Source organism: Cupressus sempervirens, chromosome 10 (assembly GCF_028749045.1).
Source record: "Cupressus sempervirens isolate cs-2001-9-10 chromosome 10, ASM2874904v1, whole genome shotgun sequence".
NCBI lineage: Eukaryota > Viridiplantae > Streptophyta > Pinopsida > Cupressales > Cupressaceae > Cupressus > Cupressus sempervirens.
In genome coordinates, this window is record NC_143127.1 from 314,764,031 (window position 1) to 314,779,317 (window position 15,287).

The 15,287-nt window shown below is 37.3% G+C and overlaps 1 protein-coding gene across 3 annotated transcripts in view; it reads right to left on the reverse strand.

Annotated features, from left to right (window-relative positions):
* The window catches only part of LOC149533884 (Holliday junction resolvase MOC1, chloroplastic-like), a 112,999-nt gene that overhangs the window by 75,213 nt on the left and 22,499 nt on the right, over positions 1 to 15,287 (reverse strand). The window lies entirely within an intron of this gene.

A 15,287-nucleotide genomic window follows, 5' to 3' on the forward strand; every position in this document is an offset into this window, starting at 1 on the left:
TTTGTCTAAAGTCCCATGATGTTTCTTGAGTTGCTCCCATATCTCGGCAGTTGTCTTGTCCATGTTATCACTTGTGGGCAAGGTGTGTAAATTTTAAATTTTTTGTGACAAAACGGAGTCCGTCTTGTTCATTTCTTGAATGCATTTGGTAAAGTTCAGAGGTTAAAGGATGTGCTTAGTCGTTAGTACATGGTAGGACTTGTACTAAATTTGGGTCGAACTCCATAGAGGTTCTTAAGTTATCATTGACATGGTTACAACATTCTACTCACACCTAATTGCTTCAAGTTCTTGATATTTTGAAGTGAAGTTGGACTTAGTAAAAATCTTACACCTGCTTCAGCGCCACTGTGGTCTTCCAAACCCTCTGCAAACTTCATTGCCTGCAAGCCAAGCAAAAGATTGGAAAGAAAAAGAAATATCATGAGAAAAGAAGCAAGAGGATTTATGCAAAAAGAAAAGGTGGTACCAAAGTGAAAATAAAAATGAAATTTGGTTCAAGGGTGTGCAACCATCTCTACTGGTGCTATAAAAATAATCACTAAAGGTAAAACCATGATTGTGGTGCCACAGCAATAACTTCGTCGAGGCTATAAACGCCCGACTGGCAACGAGGCTCTATCCAGGTTGCTTTTGAAATAAGGATATTATAATAACTAAGTTTAATGGCTCTGAGAGATTATCAAGTTCTCGTCGAGCGAGGAATAAATCATTTGCACACACGTGAGTAACTTATGGTTAAGGTGCTTAGGATCAACTTGAGAGTTTTTTCCCTTGTTGAGTGCTTGTCCTTGAGTACATTTGCGGATAGGCCATCCTGAGATTTTTTGTTCTAAGTTGTTTTATTCTTGAAACATTTAGGAACATTTCACCCATGGAGTCGCCAAATGTTGTGAGGTTCTCACATCATCGTCCCAAAATTTTGGGGACCCCCTTTCTTATCGATCACCTTACCGAATTTTTTTCCGGAGTTGTCCAAAAACCTTTTATTTTGAAAATTTTATGCCTTGGACGCCTTCGGACCAAGAAAGATATGGTTAAATTTGTTTTTCACCTGGTTTTAGCTTGACTTTCCGAGACATGTAATTTTATCCTTAGGCCGAACAAATTTCAAAAAACAATACCCGGTAGGATCAATTTACAAGTTCTTGGACTTTGACAATTTATTTTGAAAACTGAATGTAATTGTATAATCTTAAACATTTTCAAAATGAAGTTTTTTAGATTTAATTGTTTTGGAAAATCTTAATTTTTTTTGGTAAAGAAGGAAATTTTGTGATAGTGAAATCAAATTGGAAAAAATCAATTTTGAATGCTAGAAAAATGGTTTATTTTGGTAAAAATTTGAAATTGTGTTGCAAAATCGAAGATGGACTTAATTGCAAAATTTTGCATTAATTTGGTTTAAAATTGCCTTGAAGATTTTTAAAATATTTAAAGAGATTGGTAAATTAAAGTTGAAAATTGATTTTAGCTTGCTAAATCAATTTTAAATGATATTTTAATTATTAAAACGTCATTAAATGAAAAAAATTTAACATCTCCAAGGCTTTCTTAATTTTATTTTGCAATTTTTGGTCATAACCGACAATTAAATGTGCAAATTTCACTATAGGCAAAATTAATTTTGGCTTGGCATTTAAATTGGGACCATTAATGAGATATTAATTTAATTGTTTTCTCCTATAGGTGCTAGTCAGCCACCTTGGAGGAGTGAAGGGAAAATGGTATAAGAGAGCTCCTCCCTCTCCCATCTGCTCATTCTATCACAGCCTTCTTCTCTTTGGCGATTTTTTCCGTTAGAGCAGCCTTCATGCTTGCAATTTTCTCTTAAAGGAGCAGATTTTCTATGTTTGGCGATTTTGCAAAGGCAGATTTTGGTGCTTAGCGATTTTTGGGCAGATTTCAAGAGTTTGGCGATTTTTCCAAGAGAGAGCAGATCTGAATATTTTCTTCCTTGGCCATTTTTTTCCTCCAACTAGGGCTACGAATTTCTACCCTAGACAATTTGAGGAGCAGATCAGAATATTTTCCTCTTGCTTGGTGATTAGAAAGGAATCTGATTTTTCTTAATATGGTTGCAATTTCAATTTCAAATCTGGGCAATTTTATTTGGTAGAGGAAACACATGATCAAAAGTCTGATTTTTGGCAAAGTGTGGGCAGTTTCAAAGAGATAAAAATTCTGATTTTGCAAGGAGGCTTGAATTTTCAAAGTCTGATCCAAATTCAAAGAAAGCCCGACTATTGGTAAAAGTAAAATTAAAATAAAATTCAATTCATTTTAGAGCTAAAGATTGGTTCAAAAATGGATTCCACTCCTTGTTCTTGCTTGGTTTCGTATCCCTTATGTTCTTCTTGCATTCATCATCCACCACTTTATCATCCCATCTATAGGTTGAAGATTTGAGAGATAAGTGTAAATTTCATGATAGGACACTTGGCGAGGCAGAAATAAGCTAGACCACCCTAGGAATGAAGTTGGGAGATATAAGCGTAGTCCATCCTAAGGTAACGAAGAGGCAGAAATAAGTGGTGGTCCCACCCCTAGGTTGAAGATTGGAGATTGATAAGTGTAATGATAGGAATTGGCGAAGCAAAAATACACTAGATTCCATCGATAGAAAGAAGGTTGGAGATCGATAAGGGTAGTCCATATCACTTAGAACAAAGGGGCAGAAATAAGTGTTTAAGATGGTAGATGTTAGTGCAATCAAGAACCCAAAGGGAACGAATACCAAAAAAGACAAAGAAGACATGATGCCTAAGACCACCTTCTTCTCGAAAGTGAGGCGAATACGTGATACCAATATCGGTACAGTGAACATGATACAGTTAAAGGATAGATTGAAGAAAAAACAACCCCCCATGGCAAAGAAGATCTACAAGAGAGGAATTGTACACACGGCAGCTTTTCCTCCTACCTTGCCTTGTCTGGAATTAGTAATTGGGGTGTGCATCCAGGTTTGATATTGTTACTAAGTCCATCATTTTTTAAAAAGGGAAGAAAGTGTTAGCCAACATCGGCAGACAAGTGATCGAAGAAACATTTAATATTCCCCAGTACAAAGGCATGACAGTGGTAATGATGGATCAAGCGGCCAAGTCATTTCAGGATAATCAAGAGGCTTTCTTCATTCACCTAAAGCAAAATTGGTTACACGAAGGCAATAAGGGAGTTACCAGATCATCAAGGCTCACCATGTTAGATTTCAAATCAGAGTATGGCGATCTCATTGTGCTTCTTAGCTGGATCATGGGCTTAGCTCAAGGTATGCAATTCGAAAATTGGATGTACTTCTTTATTGATAAAATTGAAAATGGAAAGAGAAGATTTGATTGGGCTAGGATTATAAGCGAGAATTTAGAGCTGCAACTTAGGACTGTGCAAAATCAAAAGCAATTCTATTTGGGGTCCTACCTCTTTTATTTGATTTAGAAGCAGTGAAAATTGAAAAGTGAATCTCAAGGAAGACTGCATTTGAAGGAAGAGGGAATTTGGAGGAAGTGATTTGAAAATATTTGAGGCTAGAGACCAAAGGGATAATTCAAGTATCAAAGAGGAGAATGTCAATGAGACAGAGTTTGGATCAAGATTGGATAAGTTGGGGAAGGTTGCCATCAAGAATAAGCATTTGGGCACCCTTGCCTCCTCAATGCCTTTATCGAATAGGCGAAAGAATATGAGAAGGATCATGAGTAAACACTACAAGCAGCGAACAACACGATGAATACAACTAAACTCAAGATGAAACATACACTCTGCCCTCCCATGAAGGAAGTCAACGACAAGCTAGCCAAGTTCATTGCTTTGGCTAAAAAGATGAAAGAAAGGGGTAGAACTATATTAGAAGATCATTTCATGTAAGCCCAAGTGGCAAATTCTCCTTCTTCTTGGGTAAGATAGGTGTCTAATTCTGATTGACTAACATTTTGGTGTCTTCTCATTAGTTGTCACTTCTTCTTTTTCATTGTTCCATTGATGAGCTGGCATCTTCTCATTGGCCGATGGGGTGGCAACCCTAATTAGGGTTTCTAGGATTCAATCTGGATCGTTAGTTTTGCCTCTTAATCTCTACCGTTGGTTGTAAATTTTAGTCTCTATATAAGGCCATTTTCTCTCATTTGTAAAGGGTCGGAGAAAATTGTTGCTAAGATAATGCCAAAATCGCTTTTCTTTCTCATTGTTGTGACTTGCATAGTGATTAAGAACTTTTGGTATTGTTGCATGGTTTCTACTTCTAATAGTTAGAATAAGAGTTTCTTTGAAGTTCTTAAAATAGATTTCATTTCAAGTTGTTAAGTAGAGAGAAAAGTAGATGGATAGTTCTGTGGTAGTATTGGTGGATGTTTGATATGGATCTATAACTAGGCCACTAGCATCCTAACGGCTTGTTGAGAAGCCTTGTGTGCTAAACTAGTTATTTTCCTTTAAATCATTGCATCTATGGAGGTGGAGCCGCCGATTAGCTTTCATTAGATTCGATCCTTATCCATTTGCTAACCTTTCCATTCACAGGAGTAGGAGTAGAATAGCAAGTAGTATGGTATTTGGAGCTTTGAAGAAGAAGGTTAGGAAGGTGTAAGTCATCAGAACATTCACCCTCCATCACCATCACCATCTCCATCAACATCCTCTGAAACTCATACAAAACCATCATCACTATCATCCCACCAAAAGTCCAAGTTGTCCTCAAACAAATAGTATAAGGCCGCCTACGTGATTACCAGCAAATCACATCGATATACTGAGTTAGCGTCCACAAGTGTAAGGAACATTGGAGTTTTGCTTATGTTCGCATGGGTATTAACTTTTCAAGAGAGGAATTGAAGATTTGATATTCCATATCAAGTGTTCAATTGCTATATGTTATGTAGTGGTACAAAACTGACATCAACAATTACGTGTTCTCCACATTTCCTGACTTTGGATTCCATTTCATGTTGATTAAAAGTAGTGTTTAGTGAATGGAAGTGATTTTTTATGCATCTTTGATGGTTCACATAAAGCAAACCACTAGTTGTTTGTTGGTTGTAAATTTGTCTTGCGTGATTGAATGGCATATTTATGAACTTAACTTCAATTGTTGATTGTACATTAATACACATTAATGGATGGTGTTACTAGAATGGTGTAGTTTCAAAATCTTACATTTATCTTAGGAGAATGCACTAGCTTGGTTGACATTAAAGGCTAAACTAAGTTTAGTAAAGTCATAATGACATCCATAGTCTCTTACATTCTAGGAGTAGATTAGCTTTCAAAACCTTTATTTCTTTGTCAGTTGTTTGGCTGGAAGTAGTTGCAAGGAGTTGAGGTAGTCAATATACATTGAATGAACAACATAAGTCCCTTTGTAATAACTGAGTGGAAGTCCACAATAAGAAGGAACCTTGAGGTCGTCTCATTTGATCACACAATCTATGTACATTGTTTAGCATATGAGCATCCTTAATCACAAGAGAGTTGGAGATTTGGTATTTCAGTTTGAAATACTAAGTATTCAATTTTGTATGTTGTAGTAGACCAAAATTCACTTCAACCAACGAAAATGAATTGGGGCTAGGAACAAGAATTCCATGGGGAGGTCGAAATCTGTAAGAAATCCAGTTTCAAGGGGTGGTCGGATAAAAACCACCTTTTGTAATTTCTTCCAGGGCTACGAAAAAAATGTGAAGTGTTTGCCTTCCCTTTGAAAACTTCAATTTCCCCCTTTGCTTGGTAAAAATTCCTCTTCTATCATCCTTTCCTCTAATTTTAAATAATATTCATCTCAAAACAGAATGTTGAGACTCTCCTTTTCATACTTACATATAGTCCATTCTCATTTGAATTTTCATCCCATATTCTTAATGCTTCGGTTTCATGCATTCGCATTTGTTCATCTGATTTCTCCTTGGGCTCTAAATCAGATTTGAATTCCTCGAGGATCAGAACTTGCATCTCATATTCATCTTTTAGATCCTTTCATATCAATTATCAATTGAGGCTTATCTTCATCCTTGAAATTCCTTAGTGTCAAACACCTAGCTAGCAACTCTCCTCTCTATGGCTCAACTCCAAATTAAACAAATCTTGCATCTTGAGCTGCTTGAATCTAACCTAATGGCTTGGAGACTCCAAAATTGCGACTAAACTAAGGCCAACCAAGACTGCTGCTCCTATCACTAGGCAAAACAAGGGGATCCCCATTTACAATGGGGTGATGGTGTGGAAAGGTCACAACAGGCTCTCATCTCACAATTGGACAAATTGAATGTACAATGATTAATTGCATTGATTGGCATATCATATCTGTTGCTCCAAGATGGTTTGGAATCTATAAATATTCTAGCTGGGGTAATACAAGCAACTCAAGGGTATTTTAAAGGAAAATAATAGGGTTGGGCATTTGGGTGCTGCATACCAATAACATTCTACCTTAATATGGCACTGAAGGACTTCTTGGTAGATAGGCTGAGCCAAGCATAGTACAAGATCTTTAAGGACATCGGTGTAGTACAAAGTCAAGCATTACTAAAACAGCTGGAGAGCATCACCCAACGTAGAGTTTCCAAATTCCTAATCATATCAAAACACCACAACAAAAGCTAACTATAACAGAAGGAGGGTCAAGGATTGGTAATTACAAGTCTCCAAGGTTAATTTGAGGTCTTGGCAACTCTTGGAGCATCCTAATATGTGATTGCTTGAGCACTAGCGATCTCAAGAAGGGCAGATTGTAATATCCTTCTTTCAATAAGAAAATAAAACCAAACAGGCATAATATTTAGGGCAGAAAATATACTATTTTACACAAAAAATGCAATCTAATAAAAGGGAAAAGCAATTTCTAGCCTTTAAGGGTTTAGTAACATAGTAAAATGAAACTAAAATAAAGATTTAATAATATTAATCAAGGAGCATTTGGAAAGGTATATTCTTTCAAGGAAAGCTTTATTTAAGAGAGGCAAGGCAAGGAGACATATTGAGGAACATCTGGTTTCTATTCCTTGTTGGAGCATTAAACTTCAGCTCATTTAACTTGAGAAAATTAACCCTCCAAGTCTCTAATTAGAGTATGAAAACCAAAAATTGCTAGGAGTTTTTCATACACAAATCAACATTGTATTGATTTTACTGATTTTCAAGTAGATCTTGATGTTGAAGAATTCTAACTAATAATATTTGTTTATCATCAGCAAATCTAATCACTATTTTTCAAAGTCTATGCTGAGTATGGTTGTGGGAATTTAAGAACTAGTTAATTTAGGTCCCATGCATTTGATTACTGCTTTCGACATCCTTGTAAAGATCTATAACTTTCCATAAAGCATTTAATAATTCATGTCTAATATTTATCGGAGATGTTTATGTAATAATCCCCCTTGGTCTGATATAAGAAATTAAACTTTGACTCGAGGAATTTTTCCAAACAATTAGTGTACAACCCAGATGCTGAGAATGCTGATTAGTTTCTTCAATATGCAAATGTTTATTTGGTTTGAGGATGTTTGCCAAGTTTATCAGATTTCCATACAACTAGAAATAACACAACAAACTCTTGCCAAGGAACCAAATTTAATTCTGAAATTGTGACGAAAAGCAGACCTGAACCAATAATATAATGTTCTCAGATTTATTCCAGAACTTCACTCAATACAAAATCAGTGGTGTTAAACATTGCAGACCTGATTATCCCTACAGCTTATCACTTACAGATGGTTGGCAACGTGCATACAAGGAAAAGGTATTGTTCACACACAGATCTCCAACATCAATCACATCTTCCACATTACGTAATCCCACCTGGTGCTGGTCGTAAGTTGCAGTGGTTGCAGACTAAGGAAATTCTATATAATGTGAAAACTTGTAATAACCCCAACAGGTTATAACTTCATCAAACACAAAGTCTTCTCTAATTCACTTGTTTGACATTTCGTCAAACACTTTGCAAGCAAGAGATATATTGCATATCTAAATTCTGATTGCTTTTTAAATGCCAAACTTTAATAAATATGCTTGCAAAGAACACACCAAACATCTAAAAATGAAGATGCAATTGTTTTTGTATAACATTGATTACAAATAAGAAAATATGCATCTACATCAATAAGACATTAGGGCAACAAATTCTGATATAAATCAGATTACAACAGATTTTGCAAACCCTACCAATGCCCTAAATATCTACTCTCAAACAATGCAAAATGTAGTACATAAAAATCTGGAATTGCTCCAAAAATCTGAATTTTCCTGTAGCAAATCACTGTAGCGACAACACTGTAGCAACGTCACTATAACAGCGGCACTATAGCAAAGCTACTGTAGCAGTGTCACTATAGCAGTGATACTGTACAAGCGGTACAGTAGCAAAGTTACCATAGCGATATCCAACTTATTCCTTACTCCACAAATTTGGCACAATGAAAAGGTTGATTTGTCTTCTCCAACAGTCACAACCCTTCGGAAGATATTTCACCACCTTAGTCATGAAAATCAATGGGAATGTCTGTTCCCAACGATCAATGTAGCAACTGCAAAAACCCTTGGCTCCACAAGTTATCCCGAAGAGTAGATGGCAACACATTCCCTCCCTATTTATTCTTTTCCTCCAATAGATGGACCTTCTTCTAGAAGAAATAAAATAATATTAAATTCCTCCTTCTAGAAGATTCTCTTAATTTATTTATTTAACTTTTGTCACTTTAATTAAATTAATTAAATATAAAGTCACCTTTTAATTTTAATTTATTTAATGACATTATAAGAAATTAATTTAATCAATTTCTCCTTATTTCTCCACTTAGCCTTTGGAGAATGTAAAGGCTAGGAAGTCCACTGAGATGCTAAAAAGATGGGGATATTACAATCATCTCCTCTTGAAATTGCTTGTCCCCAAGCAATCTCAACTCTAGATGTTACAAAATTTATTCACTCATCCAAGTGGCATCCTCTATTGGCAGGGTCTTCCACTTCACCAAGTACTCCCTGATAGTACGTCTCCTCAAATTCCTCTCCCTGAACTCAATGACAGCCTTTGGTACTAAAACCAATTTCCCCTCATCATCTAAGGGTGGAAGCACTGTAGAAGGAACAATTTGGTGTCCTAATGCCTTTTTGAGATGTAACACATTAAAAACATTATGGACTACGCTCTCTATCGGCAAATCCAACTCGTAAGCCACCTCTCCAACTCTCCTGATCACCTTAAAAAGCTCATAATAACATGGCTTCAATTTTTCGACACCACTCTTCTTGAGAGTAGACTGGCGGTAAAGCTGCAACATCAAATATACCATATCTCCTACCTCAAAAGTCCGCTCAGTCCTCTTCTGATCAGCATACTACTTCTGTTGATTTTGTGCCTTAGTGATATTATCCTTAAGAGCCTTCATAATGTCCTGGCTCTCCTGTAATAAGTCTCCAACACTAAGCACTCTACTATCTGATAGCAACAAATCCATGAAATTGGGTGCCTCATATCCACATAATGCCATGAATAGTGACATCTAGATAGACATGTGATAAGTGGAACTATAACAATATTCACATAGATATATCCACTTAACCCAAGCCTTCTGTTGCCCTACTATGTAATTCCTGAGGTATCCCTCCACCCATTTGTTCACTTTCTCTGTCTAATTATCTGTCAGAGGGTGGTAGCTAGTACTCGGAGTGAGCTCTATCCTGCACAATCTAAACAACTCCTGCCAGAAGTGACTCATAAACCTGCTATCCCTGTCGCTAACAATGCTCTGAGGTAAACCATGCAACCTAAATACCTCTCTGAAGAATAAATCTGCCACCTGTGTAGCAATGTATTTAGTGTTGATTGGGAAGAAGCGGGCAAACTTTGTAAGTCGTCCAACAACATATATACAGTCTCTACCCTAGGCTCTCGGTAGTCCTGTGATGAAGTCCATGGATAAACACTCTCACTTCCTCTCAGGAATTGGAAGTGGCTTAAGTAAGCCGACTAGGTAAGAGTGCTCCTGTTGATTCTGCTAGCCAATAGGACACTCTCTCACATATTACAACACCTCATCTTTGAGCCCTGTCTAAGAAAAATGCTCACAAATCTGATGGTAGGTTTTGTAAAAAACCCGGATGTCCTACCATAGGTGAGTCGATGATAAACTCTCAACACCATCCTCTTGACCTCTAACCCTGGCACCAAATAAATGTGCCCTTTGTAAATAAAGATGTGAGATCACTATTTAGGATCAATCCATCTATGAATCCCGAAGCCCATGTATCCTTTGCATACTCTGCAAGGATCAAATGTCTCCAATTCTCTGATATGTCGATCATCAAACTCAAGTGGGGTCTTCGTGACAAGGCATTTGCTACTACATTCTGTGTCCCCTTGAAATAGGTAATATCAAAATCATATGCCTATAATTTACTTACCCATTTTTGTTGCCTGTCATTAAGATCTCGCTACCCGAGGAAATGTTTCAGGCTATTGTGGTTGGCTTTATGCTGAATTTGCTACCCATTAAATACTGCATAAATCTGGCCAAAGCATGCATTATGGCCAACATTTCCTTATCATAAATGTTGAAGCTCCTCTCAGGCCCCCTTAGCTTCCTACTCTCATAAGCAATCGGGTGTTTGTCCTGCATAAGCATCGCTCCAACACCTTTGCTAGATGCATCACAATGTAGCTCAAAAGTTTTGCTAAAATCTGGTAATGCTAGCACTGGACAAGAAATCATAAACTCTTTGAATTTATCAAAACACTCCTTTGCCTCAAGAGTCCATAAGAAAGCCCCCTTTCTCATTAAGTCCGTCAAGGGTGTTGCATGCTTGAAATATCCACTAACAAAGCTCCTGTAGAACCCACACAGCCCCAAAAATCCTCTCAACTGTACTAGGTTTACTGGAGTAGACCACACAATAATAGCCCGAACCTTTTTATGATCCATGCGTACTCCCTGAGCACTGATAATGCAACCTAGATATAATAACTCTGATAATCCCAAATCACACTTAGATTCTTTTGCATACAAAGACTCTCCGCTCAGAATGCTCAACACAGTCTCTAAGTGTTGCACATGCTCATCCCATGTCCTACTATACACCAATATGTCATCAAAGAAGACTAACACAAATTTCCTCAACCGATGCTAAAAAACCTTGTTCATTGTGGAATGAAAAGTGGCCGAAGCATTAGTTAGCCCAAATGGCATAACTACAAATTCAAAATAGCCACAATGACACTTGAATGTCGTCTTCTCTATATCCTACTCTCTAACTCAGATCTGATGATAACCTAATCTCAAATCAATTTTGGAGAAGAAACATGCTCCATTTAGCTCATCTAATAACTCATCAATTTGTGAGATGGGATACCTGTTTTTTATAGTCTTCTTGTTCAGGACCCTACAATCTATGCATATACTAAAAGTACCATCCTTCTTCACCAAAACCACAGAAGAAGCGAAAGGAGACTTTGTCTAATGTGCCCCATAGCAAGTATTTCCTTTATGGTTTTCTCAATCTCATCCTTCAATTTCTTTGGATGCCTGCAAGGTGTGATCATGATGGGTTTAGCACCCTCCTCTAACTCAATAATATGCTCAATACCTCTATCTAGAGGTCTACCTGGCGGTATTTCACTGAAAACCTTGTAGTGCTTAATTCTCAATTCCTATATGTCTGGGTGATATTTTGATTTTTTCTGTCTCTGTGATAGCATTAAAGTGCAATGGCCTGCCCACTCAACCTGGTCATATCTCAACAAGCTCTCCATGCGTCTGCAAGACATCATCCTAAACCCACTATCACGAATGGCCTTAAGTATATGGGTCTTCTCTTTTGACTGAAACCTCATCTCCATATCTCTCAAATTGAGAGTAAACTCCCATATATCATGTAACCAAGTCATGTAAAGAACTAGATATGTTTCACCCATGTTAACAACATAAAAATCTGCTTTGAAATCAAAGTTGTTGATCTTTAGGGGCAGACTTGTAATCTTCCTATCACATTTGAAGATGTAACTATTAGCTACCCTCACTCTCGAACCCTCAAACTGCTCTGTCTGTATCCCACACCTCTCAATCAATCTGGAATCAATAAAATTGTGAGTAGCACCTATATCAAGCAAAGTAATAACTCGTTGACCAGTCAATACCCCTCTCATCCTGAATGACCTCTCTTGTTGTACACTAGTGAGACGGGCCTCCTTAAGTCTTCCCTCAATCTTCTCATCACTTATATCATCTGTGCCTTCCTTTTTTTCAATTGATTCCTCATTTTCAAATTGCTAGTCCGAATTTTCAGAATTAAAATCCTCATAATAAGCCCACATAACCTTGTTTGCTTTCCCCTTTGGCCTCAAAGGACAATCATAATTCATGTCATAGGGTCCTTTACAATAAAAATAGAGTTTTTTCTTCCTTAAATCATTCAATGTCTCTCTATCCAAAGGAGCAAATGATTTATCTTTATTTTCAGCCTTTGTTTCATTCCTCTCAGGTTTCTTGAAGAATGGTTTGTCTTTGCTAGATGATGCACCTTTTGACTGAAATTTATTTACTAGAGTTGCTTGTTCCATACTTTTAGCCTTCTTAGTCACTTCTTGTAAATTGAATGGATCAAAGGTTTTTACCCAACCTTTCAATGGTTTGGAAAATCCCTCAGTGAACAAAAACCCCAATCTCCTATCTGATATATCTGGCACCATAACGGATAGCCTCTGAAAATCACTATGAAATACTCCAATCGGCCTGTCTATCTCAACTGTGTCAACTCTCTAAAGTAGACTTTTGGATCCTTCTTATCAAACCTCTCTTCCAACCTGTCCATGAAGTCCTAATATGAAGTCACTTGGTTATGTTGAAGGGTAACCATCCCATGTTACCACCAATCATGTGCAGCTCCCTCTACATGTAGCATGAAATATTTTATTGCCTCCACTTCTGTCATAGGTCTCAATGCTAAGAAGGTATCAAACTTGTGAATCCAAGCTTGCGCTGTCATTCTGCTACTCCCATCAAATGTAGTCAAGGAAAGCTTCCCTGTAGCTTGTTTTAATTCATTATCCTTGCCACAAGGTCTCCTATTTTGTCTGACTGCACGGTAGTGTTCTCTTCTTTGGTTCACAGACCTCTAAAAAATCATTCTCTCTTATACATGCAGTGCCAATAATTCTCATTCATCATTAGCAGCCATAAGGATATCTGTAAATATCCCATTCTCAGCTTCCTCTGCTAGCTCATCTACCAGTTCCTCTCTAACAAAGGTAGGATGTGTGGGCCTCTCTATTGCTCTGGAAAGAGTTCTATGAGCTCTAGGTGAACCCACTGCACTCTTGTTATCCCCTTGTTCCTGATTCCATCTGTCCTGTGGGTTCATGCGCTCAACCATGGTGGTGAGTGCTTATAAAGCCTAAGCCATCCGCTTTTGTCCTATAACCATTGCTCTGAAAAATTCCCTTGTTTTCTGATCCTCATTCCTATGGTCTCTTTGTGGGCTACCCTCTTGCTTGTCGTCCATGGTGTCTAGCTGCCTATCAAATTCTTGTTCCCTATAGAACGAAGCTCGCCTACGAGTGTAAAATCTGTGACAGTCAACCTTAGGTGGCTCCATGTGATCTCTAAACCCTCAAGATGGCAAGATTTAGCTCTGATACCAATGTAATCACCCCAATAGGTTATAACTTCGTCAAACACAAAGTCTTCTCTAATTCACTTGTTTGACATTTCGTCAAACACTTTGCAAGCAAGAGATATATTGCATATCTAAATTCTGATTGTTTTCTAAATGTCAAACTTTAATAAATATGCTTGCAAAGAACACACCAAACATCTAACAATGTAGATGCAATTGTTTTGGTATAACACTGATTACAAATAGGAAAGTATGCATCTACAACAATAAGACATTAGGGCAACAAATTCTGATATAAATCAGAGTACAACAGATTTTACAAACCCTACCAATGCCCTAAATATCTACTTTCAAACAATGCAAAATGTAGTAGATAAAAACTTGGAATTGCTCAAAAAATATGAATTTTCCTATAGCAAATCACTGTAGTGACGACACTGTAGCAACATCACTGTAGCAGCGGTACTATAGCAAAGTTACTGCAGTAGTGTCACTGTAGCAGTGATATTATAGTAGCAGTACTATAGCAAAGTTACCGTAGCAATATCCAAATTATTTCTTACTCCACAAATCTGGCCTTAGGCCACAAATTTCGCACAATGAAAAGACTGATCTATCTTCTCCAACAGTCACAACCCTTCAGAAGATATTTCACCACCTCAATTATGCAAATCAATGGGAGTGTTCCTTCCCGATGATCAATGTAGCAACTGCAGAAACCCTTGGCTCCACAAGTTATCAGGAAGAGTAGATGGCAACACATTCACTGCTTAACAATGAAGCTGCCCTACCTATTTATTATTTTCCTCCAACAGATGAACTCCTTCTAGAAGAAATAAAATAATATTAAATTCCTCCTAGAAGATTCTTTTAATTTATTTATTTTAGTCACTTTTAATTAAATTAATTAAATATGTAGTCACCTTTTAATTTTATTTTATTTAATGACTTTATAAGAAATTAATTTAATCAATTTCTCCTTATTTCTCCACTTAGCCTTCGGAGAATGTAAAGGTTAAGAACTCCACTGAGATGCTAAAAAGATGGGGACATTACAAAACTTGAAAGGAAGTAGTACTAAAATTACATTACTCTCCAATTACATCAAACCTAGTTCAACGATCTATCTACTAATGACTATGCAAGGATAATTATTGAACGAGATCATATATTCTTATTCATGGTTTGAACATTAAAACATGACTTGCAATCACCAAAAACGAAATAACAATGTAACCTGGGGCAACTGCAGTGTCTAGCAGTCTATATTGTTCACATTGGTGTGCTCTTCAATGGACATATGCTCTGAAGATACCAGCTCACCAATGCTCTTCAATGGACATATGCTCTTCAATGGACATATGCTCTTCAATTGGCCTTCTAAGCAACCATGGTTGTGTAGTTCACATGCAGGAGTACCCCTGCATGTCGTGGAGGATTAGATCACTATAATGGTGGCCAGCTCACGTGATGACTGTGGTAACTCCCGAAAAATCCACTGCATACACTCTTCTTGTGTTCCCGCACTCTGCTACAGATGTCAACTCTGCCTATAAATAGGGAATGCCGCCCATGGTATGAGAGTGTTAGCTACACACTCTTCTTCCACGCGTGTGATACTCCCAACTTCCTTTCGCTATGAGGAGAATAACTAATGGTGCCCTGAACGCCACGCCTTTGTTTGGCTA